This window comes from Panulirus ornatus, chromosome 65, assembly GCF_036320965.1.
Source record: "Panulirus ornatus isolate Po-2019 chromosome 65, ASM3632096v1, whole genome shotgun sequence".
Classification (NCBI taxonomy): domain Eukaryota; kingdom Metazoa; phylum Arthropoda; class Malacostraca; order Decapoda; family Palinuridae; genus Panulirus; species Panulirus ornatus.
This window is the reverse complement of record NC_092288.1, coordinates 2,246,822-2,266,060: the sequence shown is the minus strand read 5'-3', so window position 1 is coordinate 2,266,060 and position 19,239 is coordinate 2,246,822. Positions and strand designations below refer to the sequence as shown.

At 42.2% G+C, this 19,239-nt stretch overlaps 1 protein-coding gene across 4 annotated transcripts in view; it reads right to left on the bottom strand.

Moving 5' to 3' along the window:
* LOC139746416 (uncharacterized) overlaps positions 1–19,239 on the bottom strand; it is a 349,146-nt gene that overhangs the window by 292,821 nt on the left and 37,086 nt on the right. Inside the window, exon 1 of one of the 4 annotated variants that reach the window (XR_011712151.1) lies at positions 7,851–7,927. The exons of the other annotated variants lie outside the window; for them this stretch is intronic. The gene's annotated coding sequence lies outside the window, so the exon portion shown is untranslated. Of the gene's footprint in view, positions 1–7,850; positions 7,928–19,239 lie in introns of those variants that run through there. 4 annotated transcript variants of the gene reach the window in all.

Sequence of the window (19,239 nt, the reverse complement as noted above, 5' to 3'; positions counted from 1 at the left end):
TCCTGCAAGGAAAATCTGGACTATAGACGATATGGCTCGCCATAAGATGCCTCAGAAGGGTATTCCATCAGGGCTTATCTCACGTGCTGATTACCTGTTAAAGTGGCTTCTGGAACTGGCTGGAAATGTTGAAAATACTAACATCCACACAGTCGTAGGATGAGACCCCCCCTCCCCCCTCCGAAGCTGAAGCTGAAGCTTCTATGACGATGAAAGAGGAAGGCGAGCATGGGGTGCAACCTGGCTCAGAAAAGTCTACCGGAAAATCCAACAAGTAACACAAAAATGGAAGAAATTTTGACACAGCGAAAATGAAGAAGACTAAAACATTCTCTTCTTTCAGACTCGGAGTAACAGACTGTCTTTGTATCTGCAGAACACCAGCACCTTCACGCTCCTCAAGGGGAAAAAAAGAATATCAGATTGTCGACGAAAATGAAATTACGAATTACGGTTGTTCAAGCAGCAGACGGTCTGAAACGTCGACAGAGAAGAAGCACATTCTTGATTCCTCCTTCACTGTCGACATTCAACCACACATCAGCCCTCACGTACTTCAGATCTTCCTCGTGCAGCAACCATCAGAAGCCCAGACACCGACGTGCGCATTGTGGGAGCATCAGAGAATCCTACACCCACGGGAAGACCCTTAGCTTGTCAGCAGTCAATACTTACCCTGCGGAGGATTTGGCGAGAGTATCAGTCAGATAAAGTATATAACTCGTTTTCGATGTTGACAACATCAGTGGATCGTTCGCCTCCAACAAATTACTCTCTCTTAGGAATCACGTTAATGAGAACTAAATTCCAAGCGGCTGTTCTCTAACTGCTCTGAGCAGTTGCCACACATTCCAAGACAAGAAGGACGTGTTTGGAAGGTTGTAAATGATGAGCTGGACTTTGATTGGTCAGCTTGAAATGACGTATTGTTCGTTTATAAGACAAGCTGAGGAAATGGTCAGCTTGAAATGACGTATTGTTCGTTATAAGACAAGCTGAGGAAATGGTCAGCTTGAAATGACGTATTGTTCGTTATAAGACAAGCTGAGGAAATGGTCAGCTTGAAATGACGTATTGTTCGTTATAAGACAAGCTGAGGAAATGGTCAGCTTGAAATGACGTATTGTTCGTTTATAAGACAAGCTGTGGAAAGCTTTCTGGTGCAGGCAAAGGAAGACGTTGATGTCGTCCACATGGCGTTCCTCAGACGGATCTGTGCAATTACAATTACTGCTAAAAATTAATCAATCGACACCAGATTTTAATGAGGTTTTTATAGACTGGTGATGAGAAAAATCATTCGGAAATCAATTTTTGAAATTTTGGTGATTGCAGTTCTCACTGTAAGCAGAAATCACTATCATTACGCTTGTATAATACTACATCACTCAAACCAGAACACACACCTTCCTGCGGCGCTCCTCTCATTGTATTACTGGGAGACTCATGTCATCTTGCGACCTCGGGTCTCGTGTCACTGCCACGCATGAGGGAAGAGAAGAGAAATCAACGACCACGTCACGAGGTCCCTCGACAGCCCTGTTATACGACGCTGTGGTTGACCGCCGCGCCACAGCTTCAATACACCTGGCGATACAAGCAACACTCCGCAATGTTCACACACTTGTAAATCATTTACATTATTACGAACTGAAAAAAGAAATAGCACTAAATGTTTTATGGAAAGGTAGTCCTTGGTGGTTGCTGGAGGCAATCTTAAGCGGCCCTGTGAACTACAGTGACAGGTACTTATAATGAGGTAATTTAATCACCCGAGGACCACGGTTTAATCACCCAAGTACAGCAGATTATCGGCTTTTAGTTTCATTACTGAACCCTTTAATTACGCGAGGATTAAACCCTTCAGAGAATAATCTAACCCCTTGCATACAATATCTTAAACACGCCGGACAAAATAATCCATGTATATTACAACGACTTAATTCCTTGGTCATTATTATTCAAACACTTAATAGCGATATTATGCCTGAGCAATATGATCAACCCCAACAAGTTAGCTAACAAGCCGACGACGAGCGAGAAGGTTCAAAGGACTTCAAAGGCACGGTAGGATGTCTCGGGTAGGAGATGAAGGCCTTCGACACTGTGCCACAGGAAAGGCTGAGAATCCTTGAGGTATAGATCAAGTCTAAGTTATCAGCAGAGAGTCGAAAGGCTGAGGTACATACAAAGTCTATGTCACCAGCAGAGGACTGAAGACTGGGGAACAGATGAAGTCTATGTCACGGATAGAGAGGTTGAAGGCTGAGGGGCAACAGAAAGCAGCACAGAGAGAGAACAAACCATGAGCGTTGTTGGTGGAGGTATCTCTCATGAAAGCTGGGTCGAGTTGACGTATGGAGTAGTGAAGTCCGGACCACAGGAGGCGAGGCAGTGTCCCTGACTACTGGTACGAGAAGGACCTGAATATAGTTAGAGAACAGACCAACTGGTTGTCAGACTCTCATACTCATGACTGAGCCGAGGGTTAAAGCTAATTATAGAATTCAGAGACAATTTAGTCTCGAAATAGACCAATGGTATGCCCTTGTTACAGAAATTAAGGCTGGAAGGCCTCTAGATAACCCAAAAACTAGCGTGAACAACGTAGTTATAATATCTAAAGTAAGAGGTACAGCAACGGTGAAGCACTGAGGCCTAGTTTTCTGTACAGACTTTAATTGCGTCCTTAAGGAGTAGATGTCTGACCAGCAGAGTTGCAAGGCTGGCCATCATTAGCGGATGATGGACGAGCAACAGATGATGTTAGAATCTCTACAGCAAGACACGACCAGGCACACCATACCGGGGGCTCTTCCACTGCAAGCTGCTCAGTCCTGTCATAGAATATGAATGAATCAATAAAGGATAATAAACTATATTGTTTAAGAAAACAAAGAAATGACGACAATTTCAGGTAACAATTAACGTCGGATATGTGATGGGCAAAAGAAAATATTTAAACATTTATTCTTATCTTGATACAAGATGACACATCGAGTTGATAGAAGACATCAAGTTGGGCTACAAACTTGAGCTGTTTACACACAAGAGGAGACAAGGAACAGGAAGGACATAAAACTCATCCACAGTTTTAACATATAGATTATCCCTTAATTACTGGTGTAAAGTTAAGGATCTATCACAGAGTTTTAATTGCCCTCACAAAATTATTTACGACGAAGCTACAACGTCGATCGTGGCTGTGTGTGTGTGTGTGTGTGTGTGTGTGTGTGTGTGTGTGTGTCCAACACCAGGATGAACTGGTCTCAGGTTTCTAATCGTTTTCTAGCCTGGGATTTTTCAATCTTGGGTGGTTGGTTTTGTTCTCACTGTTTGGTCTTGAGTCAAAAGTATCAAGGTTTTCGAGTTCGTTTAAGTCTTCGTCTGAATTTTTGGGTTTTATTCTCAATCGTAGAGTTATTGAGTTCAGCCTTCTGATCCACCAGGTCACAGTGAAGAAGAGACTGCAGCAGTGTCATGTTTGGTGCCGGGAACCTCGGCTGGAGCTGTGAGGAATATTCTTAGCTTGAGTTGGCTGGATTTCTGCCGTTGATGATTGACGACCCTTAGATTCTCATTCAATAAGTTTAGCTCAACATAAGTAGTCCCATCAATCAATCTAGTGAGTTCTTAACTGTAAAACTTTAACATCTTTTTCGTCATTTTCCTCCAAAGTAAACCATCTGCACCTGTGTCACGTTCCATCGAAATACTTCATGCAGTTTCGTTTCCTCTGAGATATATCCAGAAACACCGTCGTCGTCAGCTAACCTCTCAAACACACACCATCCCAGTACCACTCCCTCACCACACACCATCTCAATACCACTCCCTCACAACACTCCATCCCAGTACCACTCCCTCACCACACACCATCTCCATACCACTCCCTCACCACGCTCCATTCCAGTACCACTCCCTCACCACACTCCATCCCAGTACCACTCCCTCACCACGCTCCATCTCACTACCAGGCTCCATCATCATCCCTCGACTATTCCCTCTCGCATAAACAGGCCACACTCCCTCTACCTTCCGACTCTCCCTGTTTACAGACATAAACTAGCCCCCACCTTCAACACTGGCCTAATGTTTACACATTATGAGCGCCCCCTTCCTCTATGGTTCCGTACTATATTTTCTTTGTGTCGACATCGCTTTCTTTCATCAGTTCAGTATTCTTCATTGTTTCCTGCTTCTTCTGCAACGTTCTTAATTTCTTTCTTGTTTTCTCTCGTCTCTTTTACTTGCTTATTCCCCATTTTTGATCGTAGTAATTATTCTCCGGTTTCCCTCTTCCCCTCACTGTGTTTCCTCCCATTCGACCTTACCTTCTCCAGTTTACTTTCCCCTTGAGTTTCCTCCCTTTCCTCCCCCCCCCACCAGCTTCCGTTCCCTCTGTGGCTTCATCCGTCTTTCCTCTTCCTTCCCCATCTCTCAGAGAGTTGGGTCCCGGCCTGGGTGCCACCAATAATAAACTCGTGGTAAAGGCTTGACTGCCGTACCCCACCACCACCACCATCCACAGTCCCAGCCAGCTACCAACCACGTAGCAACTAGCTAACCAGCTAACAGCTAGTCAACTACCAACACACCAGCTACCAACACCAAGCTTTTCCCACTGACTCGCGCGCTCACAAACGGCCGGACTCGCCAGTGGACCTTTTAAAAGTTACATCTACTACTGCCCTGGATTACGAGACGTGAGGAGCTGAGCTGCTCTATGGAGGGAGGGAGAGAGAGAGACGAAGCAAGGCTAAACATGCTACGCTTCCGAGAGCTGAGAGGTAACCTGTAAATATATATATATATATATATATATATATATATATATATATATATATAAGAGTACAACCCTTCGAATGTATGGATAGTCTCAGAAATAAGAGCAAGTCAGGAGAGATTTTGGGACACCATTGTGGATGTTCATATAGACTAACAGACTGGCTAAAAATGAGAGAGACATTAGATGATAAGAAATAAGAGAAGCAGAAATTGTGGGAATGAAACAGAAACAGAACAGGGAAGAGTTGAGGAATGGACGCATGAAAGAAAGAGTGAAGTGAGAACAAAATGTAGAAAATCGAAGGCTGGGTAAAAATCACGTACATTAGAAGGGAGAAGGAATAAAGAAAATGGTTAGCAAGACCGAGGAGCGAAATGTGGGTGAGAGAAAGGAAGGAGAATGACTGAAACCAGAGATAAGCGGGGGAAAATGGTTAGCAAGACCGAGGAGCGAAATGTGGTTGAGAGAAAGGAAGGAGAATGACTGAAACCAGAGATAAGCGGAGGAAAATGTGGACACTTGTAGGATTAGGAGATAAGACATATTAAGGAACTACTACGGCCGGTAAAGACGTGTCTCCCTTGAATCTTGCTGCACGACAGCACGACCACTGAGTATGTCGGTGACGGCACGACCCATAAGCACGATCGTAGACCTTCGAAAACGACGCTACACCTTTTGAGCACGATGGTACGACCCTTGAATGTGATGTCTTGGCTTTTCAGGGTCAAAGGCCAGAACATCACAGCCTAGGATCGTACCGTCGTGCTCAAGGGTCGTACCGTCGTGCTCAAGGGTCGCGCCGTCGTGCTCAAGGGTCGCACCGTCGTGCTCAAGGGTCGCACCGTCGTGCTCAAGGATCGTACCGTCGTACGCAAGGGTCGTACCGTCGTACTCAAGGGTCGTACCGTCGTACTCAAGGGATACGTTTCTTCGAAACACCGATGGTTAAGACGACGTCGCCTTCCGAGAAGTGCCTCCAGCGAACTCCCTCCGCCTCCCGCCCGCCCACCTCCCGCTGGCCTCAGCGTGTGATGCGTGACTTCTCCACACCTCCCTGGGCGATCAATGACTCTGAAATATGACATTTTACCTCCGTAAAAGCCACTCACGTTTTATCTATCTCCAACAGTCGTATTAATTAGAAAGTTTTAAAAGCGGCTTCGCTGGGTGGCTGGGTGGGTGGCTGGCTGGGCTGGGTGGGTGGCTGGGTGGCTGGCTGGCTGGCTGGCTGGATGGGTGGCTGGGTGGCTGGCTGGCTGGGTGGCTGGCTGGCTGGCTGGCTGGCTGAGTTGTCTTACTACCTCCTGCCGTGAGGACTGGTCGACTCTTTATTGATCTTACATCCTTTTAATCTTATTTTTCTAAGGTAACATTACTGCTTTATGGTAAAGTGACATCAAAATACATTCTACTAAAGGATGTTTGACCCACATACTTTAGTTCTGCTTAATTTGACATGTACGCACAAAATCTGGTGAAGACCCTGATCTCAAATCCTGAGTTCCATCGCCAAAATTTAACAAAATCACAACACATTTTCCATGATGCCTGGAACTATAGAACTGGAAAGAATATATAACCATCAGTCTCCACTGTATAGTATACTTGGGGTTTATCTTCAGCGATGTTCTAATATAAACCTGAAAGGTTTATAAGCGCTTTAGTATATCCTAGAGACAATACTGGGTTTATTATCAAGGCAACAAGTGACTTACCAGACATATCAATGTAGAAACGATGTAGGAAATTCGATTGAATTCTTTATCCGGATGAACATCTTGCTACAAAGAAACCCATCTTACCCTGTTACCGCCTGAAGCGCACGAACTCCGTAAAAAGAGAGGTAATGTGTTACACGTTATGATATGTTGTAAGGAGTAAACCTGGGTTTACATAATAATGATACACTGTAGGAGTAAACCTGGGTTTACATAATAATGATACACTGTAGGAGTAAACCTTGTATTTGTACCCCCTCCATGTCCCCTCCCCCACGGTATACATATTCTATGTGGTGCTGTTTAGACTGTGTTCAAAACCAGATGTTGTTGGTCAGTCACCGTGAGCTGGTCGTGTGGAATGAGAGTGGGCAACGTGCAGGGGGATGTTGGCCACGTAAACTGCTCGGGGATGGAGGCAACCCGTCTCGTAGGCCCAAACAGCTCCTCCCTCCCCCCCTTTTTTTTGAATACTTACAAAGTCCGTCTTTGACTGTTTTGTATGGATGTATGTATGTGCGCATATATATATATATATATATATATATATATATATATATATATATATATATATATATATATATATATATATATGTGTGTGTGTGTGTGTGTGTGTGTGTGTGTGTGTGTGTGTGTGTAGTCCGCATGACTTACTGATCACAATACAAGCCAACACTTCCACCACATTAGTAAGTGATCATAAGCGAATTACCGACATTAAGTGGGGCGATTATAAGCGTGTTGTGAGGTTTAGCGAGGTTAAAGCAACTGCTGTTTATATCCTGAGCTCATAAGCGAGTTTTGGTACTGAGCGAAGGGACGTTAAGCGAGCTCTACTCTCATAATGATCAAGGAACATTACAATAACACGAAATTTCGAAATATTATGTAATGATTATGATCCTAAAGTGCCAATCTCTCTCTCTCTCTCTCTCTCTCTCTCTCTCTCTCTCTCTCTCTCTCTCTCTCTCTCTCTCTCTCTCTCACACACACACACACGCACTTCCCCTCCCACAGTAATAAGTCGCGTCAAAAATCATTAACTGCACATTTTCAGTTAAGTCATAATTAACCAGCTCTGACCATGAGCTTCAATTAAGGGAAGCCTTCTTGAAAATGAGAGAGAGAGAGAGAGAGAGAGAGAGAGAGAGAGAGAGAGAGAGAGAGAGAGAGAGAGAGAGAGAGAGAGAGAGAGAGAGAGAGAGAGAGAGAGAGAGTTTTTGTACTCCGGCTTCAAGTTTGCTTTATAAAATCCAACGTTTAAAAATGAACGCCACGAAGGAGTAAGAAAATGGAAGGAATGCAATGTAAAGATGTCACGAAGAGACGAAGGTACTTACGTCAGGAGTCTCGAACCAGGGATCCGCAGTGCTGCGTTAGAAGCTTCGAACTAGGGAGCCAGAGTGGTACTTACCTGAAAAGAAAAGGAAAACAATGTAAGGAACAATAGAACAGTATCGAAAATGAGATATGCAAAACTGGAATGCTCTACATCACGGTCAGTCTTGAAGACTTAAGATATTACGTAGACGAAATTCTTTCGGTATTTAACACACACACACACACACACACACACACACACACACACACACACACACACACACACACACACATTAATTTCTTCCCCATGGGAGCAAGATGAGTGAAGGGAATCTTCCTCACATCTATATACCAGTTTGATGACGTCAAGTGTGAGCAGTTCCTCGAAAGACATAGAGTTGTAACAACCAGAGACCTTAACATGATGCTGTCCACTACACGTTAGAGAAAATGCAAAATAACAACTTTTACAACATAAAAGTTGTGGAAGAACGGAATAAACTGACAGCGATGACGTGGACATCAATCTGAAGTTTAAGATGTATGATAGTAAGGAGAGTTCAAGGTATGGGGTCCCCACGTTCGAACACCAGCCTCTCCGACCGCTGGAAATAGTTGACAACACGTGTTCACACTGCCGGACCAGAGGTGACTCTAACCACCCCGGGAGGACTGGCTGAGCACCTGACCTGGTCAGACTACGGGAAGGTTATCACAACCCTACGCCACTTATGTTCTTGACCTTTCATAGGATGCAACGCGGGGTTAAACAAGATCAGAGGGTCATAGGTCAGGGTGTCATAAAAGGTCAAAATGTTAAAGGTCGGGACGTCACGTAAGGTCAGAAGGTCAAAGGTCGGGGTGTCGCGCAAGGTCAGGGAAGTCAGACCTTGCCACTACACTGTAGCCACTACTCATACTCCAATGTTCTCTTGTTTGATCCAGGTTAATTGCTTTCAGGTCAAATAGCCACAGTAATTTCAGTGGAATTCTCTTGTTACCCGAGTCTCCTGTTGTTACAAGGTCCCTTGTTACGCGAGGTAATTGTTACCTGAGTATCTGGTTAACTAAGATGGTTCGCTCTATTCTGGTTAACGTTCTGGATGAAGTCTGTTAACAAGAGTTTTCCGTTTTCTGTTCCTCGCGTAATCTGGCCTCCCTATATTCGTCTATTCCTTGTATATATTCTTCTCCCATTCTCTTGTAGTCTCTCAGCCTTCAATTATCATTTAACTGGTAGTTTATACGTTGTTACGCCTGTCTTTCGTTTTGCCTTTATTGTTCACAAATGAATATAAATCAACACAACTGAATTCAAGCAGCAGAGGGCGGGCCACTTGGGTTGTGAAGAGTCTGGTTGTGGTGGTGGAGGCGAGGAGAAGCTACAGGATCAGTGTTGTAGTTGTGTTATCTGCTCGTGCCAGTCTCATGGTATCTTCTTTCTTCCATGACTGATGAAATTTTCTCTCTTGGAATGACGATTTATTCTTTGTTTTCATGCTAATTCGATTCTTCTTTTTTTTTTCCTTTCTAAAAACTCAAACCAACGTGAAAGTTTCGACACGTCGTCCATGGTTTCTCCTACAAAAGTTTCTCAAAACTTACATATACAGTCAGTCAGTCAGTCAGTCAGTCAGTCAGTCAGTCTGGTCAAAATTATTCATTCTCGTTTGCGGGAAACACTTTCAAGATAATCACTTCAGCGCAACAAAGCTCGTGAATGGTGTATCAATCACTTCTCTATGATCAACAGCAAACAGTAGTTGCCACTAGAACAGCAAACAGTAGTTGCCACTAGAACAGCAAACAGTAGTTGCCACTAGAACAGCAAACAAAATCAGAAGGAACTAATTTCCACTAAGGAGGACGCAGTGCCTTCCACTGATGACAAATTGCCTTCCACTTACAACAAGTTGCCTTTCACTGAGTACAAATTGCCTTCCACTGAGGACAAGTTGCCTTCCACTCAAGACAAATTACCCTCCCATGTGGAAAAGATTGCCTTCCACTGATGAGAAAACATGGGTGTATCTACAAGTTAAACATCATAAGCAGAAAAACAAATATAGAATCTCACCAGCATGTTTCGTCATGTGCAAATGTAACATGATAATCAAAATGTGCGCTTGTACGGAGAGTGAACGTAGAGTGGAGTAGCGAGTTGAATATCTGGGGTGTGGCATGAGGAAATGAATATGCAGATTAAATTCACTGAAAAACACAGATGGTGTAGAGTACATTAGGGGGAAAAAAGGATGAATGTCAGGGGACCATGTCTGTTTAATCTATTAGTGGTCTAAGAAACACCATGGGAAGAACCCTAGGGCTTTTAAAGAAATATGAGAGAGAGAGAGAGAGAGAGAGAGAGAGAGAGAGAGAGAGAGAGAGAGAGAGAGAGAGAGAGAGTGGGAGGAGGGCTGGAGAGCCTATAAACAACGACGACTTGCAGCATCAAACAACCTGAGTGACCAGCCTCCGAGGAAGAAAGTTTAGTTCCAGCCCAAGTGGCAGGGATAGAGAACGTCCCCTGAAATCAGTGTAAAGTTAATGTAAGGTCAAGTAAAAAAATCTCGATTTGTAAATGTTGCATTACAGTGAAGAGAGACAAGATACAGAAGGGTAGAAATGAAAAGGAAATTACAACATTGTGGATGTGGAAAGGGAGCTGTGGTTTCGGTGCATTATACATGACAGCTAGAGACTGAGTGTGAACGAATGTGGCCTTTGTTGTCTTTTCCTAGCGCTACCTCGCGCTCGTGCGTGGGGAGGAGTTGTCATTTCATGTGTGGCGGGGTGGCGACGAGAATGAATAAAGGCAGCAAGTATGAATTATGTACATGTGTATATATGTATATGTCTGAGTATATATATATATATATATATATATATATATATATATATATATATATATATATATATATATATATATATATATATATATATACGTTGAAATGTACAGGTATGTATATGTGCGCGTGTGGACGTGTATGTATATACATGTGTATGTGGGTGGATTGGGCCATTCTTTCGTCTGTTTCCTTGCGCTACCTCGCTAACGCGGGAGACAGCGACAAAGTATAATAAAAATAGATAAATGATATATATATATATATATATATATATATATATATATATATATATATATATATATATATATGCAACTCATAATGATATAGTCACGTCACACTTAATACCTCACAATGGGTACAGATAGTTCATGGAATCCTCCACGCGCACCTTTACACACGGCCATCACACTTCGATCAGGGTGAGTCAGATGAGAAGCTTCAGCTTTACACAGACACTGACTCACTGACTGACTGAGTATGAAGAGAATATTTCACATTTCTGTCGCGTTCCACATCAAAGGTTGCCGGAAAAATGCATTTCCCAGGAAGTTTAAAACTGTGTTAACAAACCTTTGCACTTAATGGAAAAACCTGTCATAGCAGTGCGACATATTGTTATAGAAGTGCGATAGATTGTAACAGAAGTGCAAAAGAATGTAGTATGGCAACACGATCGATTGTTAGAGCAGTATGATAGATCGTTGTAGTTGTGCAACAGAATGTTGTAGCAATGCGATGAACTGCTGCTCGCGCAACATTCTATCATAGCAAGAATTAGGTCAATACACAGCTATAGCAGTGCGACAGGATGTGCAGCTGAGCCCAGCAGCTTACAAAAATCCTACACGGTATCAGACAGTCTTTCCTTATCTTACGAGAAAAACAAAATTTCAAAAGCAGTCTCACGTCTTACAACTTCACTTTTCCACAATCATTTCTCCTCAGAACAATCACGTGTCTCCGTTTCTTAATGATATAATCCTAAGTGTTCTTATAATAGTACATACGACAATGATATGGGATGCAAAATAGTAGGGTTTTCAGGCAACCCTGGAGAGTATTTTTAGTTCGTGAGTTGTTTATATGAGACAACACTCCTGTATTTCGTACCATATTAAAAATCATATCAGAATTATATCGCAGATTATTTCAGAATTGTATTATAGATCACATACGAAACTTTCTTAATCAGGAATGCAAAGTATCTGAGTATGATGATGATATATTTCTCATTCTTAGCAACATACCAAACAATTCATCCGTAGATCAGAATGTTACGGAAATAGAATTCTACACTCGTGTTGCCCCATCTACCACCCTTGTTTATATGTACCATGTCTTTACACACACATACTAGGGTTCGCCAGTTACGCATTCATCGAGCGCCCCAAGGGGAGGATGAACACCTGGGTTGGGTGTGGGCCGCTTGCCGTGCCCAGAATTCGAACCCGTGCGGCTGTGCTGCCTCAAGATTAGTAACGGTAACCACTAAACCACGGATGCCAGTGTGTGTGTGTGTGTGTGTGTGTGTGTGTGTGTAATATTATAATAGTTCTACAATGATCTGGTTTGCTGCTAACACGCCGTTCATTGCTCTGTATGTTTACCTCAACGTGGACGGCTGGTGCTCCGCTGTTCCTGTACCATAAGATCGAACGACCATCACAGTGTCCACCTACCTCTACTGATGGACGCATATATGAATAGAAAGTTTCCTCAAAATTGGATTTTTGTGAATGAAAATGAAAAGAAAATTTAAGATCTTGGTAGGAATGACCTGCTTCCCTGGTCATGAGGCTTGAGCCACCACTCCAGCCCTCAGTACGGAAGCAAACCCGACATGAAAACATACGAATAACTCAGACAATTTTTTTTGAGGAGTTGACTCTGATTACGCCATAGCTGGCCATACTTTACATGGATATGTGTGTAGCCCTTATCATCACGTGTCTGATGGTTGAGATTACAGTGTTACAGCCAATTCATTCACTTCCATAGGGACATGAGAAGCTAAGAGGTCTACTGGATGAGCTGAGTGTTGGGGTTCGCGAGTTTCTGACAAAATCTAATTCTAAGCAGATAATTTTTTCAGAATAGGCTAGATTTTGAGCGCTACACTAAAAATATCAGTAACACTAAATGACAAGTACTTCCGGCAAAATCTAATTGTCTATGTTCTATTCTCGAAGACATTATGTGAGCGCACTTGGTATAGGATGGAGTGCTCTGTGAGAGACACCAGTCAAACAACAGAGAAGACTTGCCACATGTACGTCGACCCTGAATATTCACACTGCAGCATCTCACCTAATTCAAAAGACGACTCACGTCAATACTTGTTTTTTATACTTCCAGACCAAGGTACAGAATATGATACAAAGAACAGACAATAGATGATTCTCTCTCTCTCTCTCTCTCTCTCTCTCTCTCTCTCTCTCTCTCTCTCTCTCTCTCTCTCTCTCTCTCTCTCTCTCTCTCTCTCCATCGGAATATTTCAGTGTACATGTCAACATTTATAAACACTTTTCAAAAGACACTGAACCTTCCTACCCTCATAAGTGGGTAGGGGGGAGTGTCCTTACTAAGAATTTTCTCTCTGATGGTAAAAGATCGACTTTTAAACGTCCACAAAATGTTTTTCCAAGTGTCTAGGTTAATAAAACTCGTCCTCTCACCGTCATACTGCCACACTTCCCCAGTATGCATCATACCAACCAGGAGCAACGTACGCACTCATGCTAAAAGAGGTTGATTTATCATACTTCGGGAACGATGACACTGCAGATATATAGCCATGAGTGTCTCCTCATGTAACCGTAGTTACCGGAGTGAGGGAGTGTTACGTCACTGCTCAAAAGTTCTGAGCGTCTGTTACTATTATGAATCTCTGTTACTGTCCTGGTGCTCTCAGACATGAAGGGATCCACGTCATTGTACTCAAACGGGTTTATATCATCGCCCTAAAGGAGCTATCATTGAGTTCAAAGTGTTATTTAGTTTCCCATACTTAAGGGAAGGAATTGTTCGCATCGTGTGGATCTCATTATTAGTCTTAAGAGGATATTGTTACACTAAACTGTTAGTAGTTAAGACTGTTCATCTCGAAGATAATGACAGTCTATTCTCAGACAGGCACCTCATTCACAGGTTTAAACCAACCAGTCTACCATCCTGTCAGTGGTGTTAAACCATCCTGTTAATGGGGTTAAACCAACCTGTTACTTGAGTTATATCATCATATTAAACCTTCTACATGATGGAGTTAACCCCTCCAGTGAGAGAGGCTAGACCAATTAATGTAAGAACGTTCTATCATTATGCCCAACATTTTCTCAAACCTCTGGACGGGATTAAAGGGATCGTACCCATATAGTCAGGTTACCCACCATACTCGCTACATGAATCATACTGAGGATATTCCAGGATTATAGTAAAGGTAAAAGGTATTATGATCTAGTGGTTTACGTCGTAATGTGAAAATATCGAATCGAGGCTTTTTTTTTTTTTCTCTTTTTTTTATGTGTGTAGCGTAGTAAGGGTCTACCTATGAGAACCTACCACAAGATTTAGCGAAAATGGGAGGGCTAGCGGGAAGTGGTCACCCCACCTCACGATTATTATCACCCCTTGGTTCACCTGGGATTCATTTCAACCCTATGTCAAGTATTCTGTTATCATGTGTCCGTAGCAGTTCCACTCATGTTTCTGTGTTCTCCTCGCACAGCATTGTACACTAACTGTTCTACCTGCCTGATTGGGCTGTCACGTATCTTTCGGTATGTTGCAAGGTATTCTGGAAGACTTAACAACTCTGTATCTTCCATGTTAAGAAGCTTTCCCGTTAAACACATTATATTTTCTACCTTCAGTATATTGCCATGAGCAGTTTGTTATACATCTCTCTCGTCTTCTTTCTCGGCTATGTCGTTGTACTGGCCTCAGCCTCTCGTGGTAGTCCATGTGTCCCAACTGCTCGAGTCTACTTGTGAACTGCTTCTGAATTCTCTTTAGTATGCTTATTGCTAAGTGTTCCGTTGCTGACCATACAGCACAGCAGAGAGAGAGAGAGAGAGAGAGAGAGAGAGAGAGAGAGAGAGAGAGAGAGAGAGAGAGTGTGTACAGAACCATGATCTGTATGTAATCTACGGGCCATCACAGATCTGAGAGAGACAAAATGAGGCACTGCGTAAAGAGAAGGATCTCTGCTTCATGTAGGCCAGAACGTAAAACGACCAATGTCGACATGGAGGGCAACGCCACCGTTGCCACGGTGTGGGCAGTGAGGGAGAGAGAGAGAGAGAGAGAGAGAGAGAGAGAGAGAGAGAGAGAGAGAGAGAGAGAGAGAGAGAGAGAGAGTGTGTGTATTTGTGGAGGCTGGCGTGGGAGAGGTGAATACATGCGTGGGAGGAACAGAGGACTGAGGGGCAGGTAGCAGCAGCAGCAGCAACCCAGGCTGATGGCTGAGAGAGAGAGAGAGAGAGAGAGAGAGAGAGAGAGAGAGAGAGAGAGAGAGAGAGAGAGAGAGAGAGAGAGAGAGAGAGAGAGAGAGAGAGAGAGAGAGAGAGGAGGGAGTGGGAGGGGAGAGAAGGAGAGGGAGGGAAAGGGAGATAGGGAGAGTGAGGGAGCGGGACTGGCGTGGACGCTGGGACAGCCAGGGATGGTGTGAGACAACCCAGATATGTAAGAACATACATGATCAACCTAGTCTGAGGCTGCTTCACTCCCCAATGCTTCAACCTAAATCTATGACATCATCAGAACCTTCCTATGAGTGACGTAAGGTCAATACGTAACCATAAGTACTTTGTAAAAGTACTGAAAGTAATACTTTGCTATCTCTGAATCGTCATTGTCTTCAGATTATTTGTACTGTTCGTTTTATCTTTCTGCAATATATTCCTGGCATGCTTTGTGGTTGTCAACCCTTAAGCACGACGATACGACCGTTGAGGTCAAGGGTCGTACCGTCGTGCTCACGGAGTTGATAACAATCTCTGAGCTTTTCGATTATGGGTCCGTATCTGTTGTAACAGTTCGAGAAGTACGAGATGCGCAGCTTATCCTTATCCCAGACTCCACCTCAAACATCCTTCATGACGCCAACACAATGCTGGAAATGGTCTTCGAGAAAGTTCCATGTATCTTCGTCCCTTTTCTGTATGGGAACTTCTTCATATACAACATGGATTTCCAAGAACATCGAAAGTTATCAGCAATTTATGCTTTTGTGAGTTTCACAATATTTGCATATTCAAAGTGGTATGTGGAAGCCTGGAACGCTTACGACACGAAAATACGCAGTCGACACCAATGTGGACGATTTCAAAGACCTTAGCATGTTTCCAGTGGTGGAAGTCAATATTCTCCTCACCATTGCATCAGCTGCCACGGTGGCAGTGAAGACGGTCCAGCTGAACCAAACTCATGTATTGATACAGGTTCAGTTGTCCCCGAGCACACAAGTACATGCTGTGTGGACTGTTTACTGGAACATTTCTGGAAGTCAAATAAAAGAGAGAAAACTGGTATTTCGTGAGGCAAATACGGGGTGAAAAGGTCGGGTCAAAGGTCACACAATCATACGCAATGGTAGGTACCGCTGTGGCCGAGAAGCGAATCGTCGTGTTCATGGATCGTACCGTCGTTGGGGTCATGGATCATAACGTACCGTCGCACTCATGCATTGTAACTTCGTGTCCAAGTGTCGTACGGTCGTACCTAAGGTGAATCTGAATACAGTTGGAGATACGTCTTCTGGCTCTATGGAACATACTTAACGTCTCCATCATGAAGACAACGTTCGATTCCCTAATTCCCTCACGAAAAAAACATAAAGAATATTTGAGAACTGAGACTCTGGAATCTATGATGGAATCATTGTACAGGGCGGACTGTTATGGTACATGGAGGTCGACCATCCCCGGCCATCATGCACTTCCCAAGCTTCATAACGGAAAAATTCTACTAAATATAACATGGGAGAGGGACTCACGCTCGGCTGTTCTCTACACAGAGGCGAGTTGCCATGGAAAGGGCATAGCGTGAGCCGTCATTATCATGAACTCTCTCTCTCTCTCTCTCTCTCTCTCTCTCTCTCTCTCTCTCTCTCTCTCTCTCTCTCTCTCTCTCTCTCTCTCCTCTGGCTCCTCCCTCCCTCCCCAACACACAAACCAGGATTACCATCCTATCACAAGAGTTCCTTTGTGTGACTTTATATTTTTTTTCACTCATCCTGACGATTTAAAAATGATGTATTTACCTGCTGGAAAATTCTGCTTTCTGAAATATTTAAAAAGAACGCAATGTTTCTTGATAATGGGAAATGTACTATAATTTTTCACTATTTTTACTATTTATTTTTTCGCGATAGTTAAATATTAGGACTCTTTTATGGTATATATATATATATATATATATATATATATATATATATATATATATATATATATATATATATATATATATATGTGCGTGTGTGAGTGTGTGTGTGTGTGTGTGTGTGTGTGTGTGTGTGTGTGTGTGTGTGATAATCTGGCGATCATACTTGTCCTTGATAATCATATGAAGGCTAGATCTCACTTCAGTAGGAGTTCAGATGATTTATTTCAAGTTTACAATACCCGACATGATTCACAGAGACAGTTCGCCTCATCAGATGTAAACAATTCATAAAGTTTCAAATCCCAACACCATCACACAGGCTTGTACACCCTGGTAGTTAGCACCTATTACTCTAGCATGATGGTACCAGGGTGTACAAACCTGTGTGATGGTGTTGGGATTTGAAACTTTATGAATTGTTTACATCTGATGAGGCGAACTGTCTCTGTGAATCATGTCGGGTATTGTAAACTTGAAATAAATCATCTGAACTCCTACTGAAGTGAGATCTAGCCTTCATATATATATATATATATATATATATATATATATATATATATATATATATATATATATATATATATATATATATATATTTAATCACTGAACATGATAACGGTAACGATAATCATTATCATTTTCATTATCATTATTATCATTATCATTATCATTATTATCATTTTTATTATTACTACTATCATTACCATTATCATTTCTGATTAATTTGGTGAATGACATATAATCTTAGATTCCATTATACATGAGATGATCTACATAAATTTCATCATGTTACTGATACATATGTAAATTTCCATGATAACCATAATATCTCCGTGTTACGGTATCTCAACACGTCTAATGGTTCTACCGTTAATGAGACATAACAATATGGCGCCAGACAGAACAATTCTCGATAATGAGTTTTGAGTAACTTTCCGTTGTACAATAATTCAGGAACTGTATCTCCTTAAAGTGTACAAATTACTCTGATGTGTGAGTTAATTAATCCCAGTACATTCTTCCTTTGCTAACTGGTTATTAACTGGATACTATTACCGGCCTATTCAGACTCCAGTCAGCAATGGTTTATCTCATTTTTCTGTTCACTTCATAACAACCATTCTCTCCACACACCGCACACCCTTTTGGCAACCTGTCTGTAATCACTAAACTCCTCATCGTTTTTTCTTCTTCCCATTTTGTCCTTATCTTACGGTTAAGCTAAATCGAAGCTAAAAGGTACAAGTTACAAGATAAATGATGTTATATAATAAGGGAAGTTTGGCTCAAGGCTGGAGCTTTGCACATTAAAGCATGCCGACAGAGACTCAGTTAATGTGAAAACAAAATCTTAACCATTAGGTAAACTGAAGAAGTCTTCATTATTATCTTCATTCATCATTATCATTATCATTATCATTTACTGGTTTTTGTTAACGTCTTCCAGTACACGTGACAATTCCTGCCACCGTCCGGCGCACATGAATAAATCATCAGAAAATTACTGGTCATGTTTCATGGTAATTATCAAGTAATTACTGGACATGTTTCCAGGTAATTATCCCTTACTGCCTACAGTGAACGACAGCCACTTGTCCTTTGAGTCGTCACGGTTGGTTGGTATATAAACCATTACAGATATAACAACAAACTTAATGGTATATCAACCATTACGGTAATCCATAGAGGAGTGTAGTTACCTCGTTACGATGTCTGTCTTTAACCAGTTAAAGGGAACAGACAGACGCTGTACAGCATTAGCAATACATACAGTTATTGTGATTTCCTTCTGAAAAAATAGTTGATGGAAAAGATGTTTGGACAAAATACCTATGAAGCTAATTTGCCATGTTACAGGGCGGCTAACGAGAGGATAGAAAGGAGAGAGAGAGAGAGAGAGAGAGAGAGAGAGAGAGAGAGAGAGAGAGAGAGAGAGAGAGAGAGAGAGAGAGCAAACACGTCTTACTTTGTAATTAATTAAAAAATAGATTTGTTGATGATGGACTTTTGCAAAGACTGGGAAAAAACTAACATCTTCGAACTATATGTACAGAGAATATGTTTACAGAAATGTTAGATGAATGATAATGAAAAAAACTTGAATATTGTAAAGTGGGAAAAATCAATGATCAGATCAAGGGAAACAAACAGGATTAAATCAGTGGTTGAAACAAGACGT